Consider the following 2,961-nt stretch of genomic DNA (forward strand, 5'->3'; position numbering starts at 1 on the left):
TTCTAACAGCCACAGCTCTTTGAGTTCATGTGGAGATCTTTAGTTTAACTTTGATTTAGATTCACATGAGCAGAAGAAATATTTTTAGAGTTTCATCTATGAATTAATCTTTTCTTCACTGGACAGATTTCTTGAATCTCAACATAATCAAAGACCTGAACACTTTAAAACCACAGAAACACGTCCAGCAGCTTTTTCTGACTTTTATTTATCAAATATGGTGAATTATTATTGTTATTTTTTTTTTTTTTATCAGAGATTTTAACTCGTTTTAACGTCACAGACGAGACATTCAACAGTTTATCTGCCCAGGTTCTTGTCGTGGTGTCGTCCTGAGTTGCTCTGGTGTGGTGATCCATCAGCATGTTCTCCACCTGCAGTAAACACACATCACGTCACTGTTCTTGACTTCACATCATTTACAACAGTTGATTAAATAAAAACGCACATCTCTGTTGTTCCAGGCCTGAATTATAAAACACTGCGTGTCCACCTTTGGTTTCTATGATGAACTGAGTGTCTTTATGCTGCAGACTGCTGGTCAGCACAAACAAGACAACAAAAAGATTATTTTTTTCATTCATTTGGTGTGAACATGAATGTATCCTGGTCTGGATCCCTGCAGGATCTACCTTTAGGTGTCAAGCTACATAATATTTTAACTTAACCAAAACAACGCAAGCTCCTCCTCTATTAGCTTTAAAGCTAACAGCTAAACACGAACAGGAAGTCAACTTTAACACGAAATATGACTGTACCTGGACATAACTCTCGATATCTACATATCTTTAATTTCCTCTTCATAGAGTCGCGAGTTATTTCATTTTAGGACAAAAAACGTTAACTTGAGACCGAAGTTACGTTGCTAGCTTAACATTATCAGGTTAATTGACACCACCTGTTCATAACTTTCGGTTTCTGCTTCTTCGACGGGTTAAAAGCCCTGGTGATGGAGATTCGTTCTCCATTCTGGTGGTGAAATGATGAGATTTAAATGATGTTAATTTTAATAACAACAGAGAGACCACGCACGATTCACTGCCCTCCAGTGGTCCACTGTCAGTACGGACAACTGTGTCTGAGGTATGTTTACTGCCCTCCGGTGGGTCACATAGCAGGGTCTACGATAGCACTGTACAATTAAACAATTATACAAGAAGTACAACAATAAACCATGACTAATTTCTGTCTGATTGATATAATAATAATAATAAAATTCTTCTCACTTTCTCTTTTTAACTGCATTCTCTGCATAAATCCGTGAAACAGATGAAACTATCAGTTGGTTATAACTCCAAGCGCTTTTAGTTAAAGGACATAACAGTCTCGGATGACTGTATTTTTAGACTTTTAATCAGGACAGAAACAGAAGTTTTTGTAATTTGGTCTATCATATCTGAGATTCAATTCCCTTAATCACCTAGTTTTGTTGGATGCGTTACCTTGGCCTCCAGTACTACTGTGAAAAACCTTGGTTTATAATTTGACCTGGTATTTATGTCTTTAATTCTCACAGAAAGAGGTGACCAGGTTGCTTTCTTTCACCTTGTTATTTCAATCAACATTAGGAAATCATGCTCTATCAGACGGATGGAGAAAATAGTTCATGCATTTGTGTCTTCAGGCTGGATTTTGTAACTCAGTTAGTGTTGACTCCTAATACTCTATTTAAATAGCTCTCCAATTGATTCTAAAATGCTGCAGCAAGAGCACTGACAGGAATTATTCAGAGAAATCATAGTACTACAGTATTTGCTTCTCTTCATTGGCCTCCTTTAAAAATTAGAGTGAATTTAAAATCCTCCTTCCTTACTTTCATGGCCCTGAAAGCCAGAGCTCCATCATATATGAAAGACCTCATAGAACCATACTGTCCAATGTTATATAGCTTTCACTTACGGTATTATAACCAAAAATACAAAAAACGAACATTATGTAATATCTTACAGAATATAGTAGTATGTACAAAACAGGGGGAGAAATGTACAATTTGTGGGTTTAGTGTTTCAATAATCAATTTATCATTTATGTAGGTGATAAATGACTTTATTACATCATTTTAAGAGGTCTCTGTGTTCCAAAGCGTGTACGGTTTTTGCCGAGCTAGCAGAAGAGCTAACCGGCGGGCTTTCCCCTTTATCCTGACAGGATTTTTCTTTTATTTCTATCAAGTTAAGCTGCAGTTTTTAACTCACATTTCAAAAATAATTCTCGCACAGTATCAAATATTTTCTTTATTTCATGATTGTTTTAGTCATGCATTGATGGGATGCAGATTAAATTTGCTCCCTAAACGGGCAAATTATAATCAGAAAAGTTGGCTGCGCTTAAGTTCTGTGACATATAAAATGCGAAAAACTACACGTCGAATGCGATTCGTAATCATGAAGATGCAGCGTTAATCCGAGTGGTCAATCATGTGAAATGAAAGTAGTGAATAGAGCAGGACACAGAAAAATCCGCTGTAATTAGCACCAGTTAACCTAGCCTAGCCTCTGTTGCTCACTCGCTCTGATTATTTGATGTTGGATCACACAAGAAAGCGAGTGTCGCTGCCTCTAGTGGACAGAAACTGTCATTACAGTTGAAGTGTTTTGCGTTTATAAAAACAGTACATACGATTGGTACTTCCATTCAAAAATAAAACTAAAAAGCGGACTAGATGCGTAATGTAAGGAGGACGGGACGAATATATTCACGATGAAAATAAATGGAACTTTTAGAAATGAAACTCTTGGATGAAGGAGTTATTTTTTACTTACCATGTAAATATTTTAAAATAAAACTCTTGTTAAAATAGAAAAGTATTTTCATATGGAACTCAATGCAAAAAGGAGTATGGAAATAAATCATTTTTTAATCATAATTATTATTAGTACTAAAAACGTTATCATACTTAATGTATAGATGTTACATTTGTGTTCTTTGTGTATTTGTGATCTTTTTATTTGAAGTTTATAA

General features: G+C 35.5%; 1 long non-coding RNA gene across 1 annotated transcript; it reads right to left on the reverse strand.

The window, feature by feature from the left end:
- Nucleotides 1–343: 343 nt before the first annotated feature.
- On the reverse strand, nt 344–833 carry LOC125001100. Its single transcript, XR_007111511.1, has 3 exons — nt 759–833; nt 449–537; nt 344–374 (listed from the first exon to the last, which is right to left on the reverse strand). It is a non-coding gene; the product is annotated as an uncharacterized LOC125001100 (long non-coding RNA).
- Nucleotides 834–2,961: the final 2,128 nt, after the last annotated feature.

Source organism: Mugil cephalus, chromosome 23 (assembly GCF_022458985.1).
Source record: "Mugil cephalus isolate CIBA_MC_2020 chromosome 23, CIBA_Mcephalus_1.1, whole genome shotgun sequence".
Classification (NCBI taxonomy): Eukaryota; Metazoa; Chordata; class Actinopteri; order Mugiliformes; family Mugilidae; genus Mugil; species Mugil cephalus.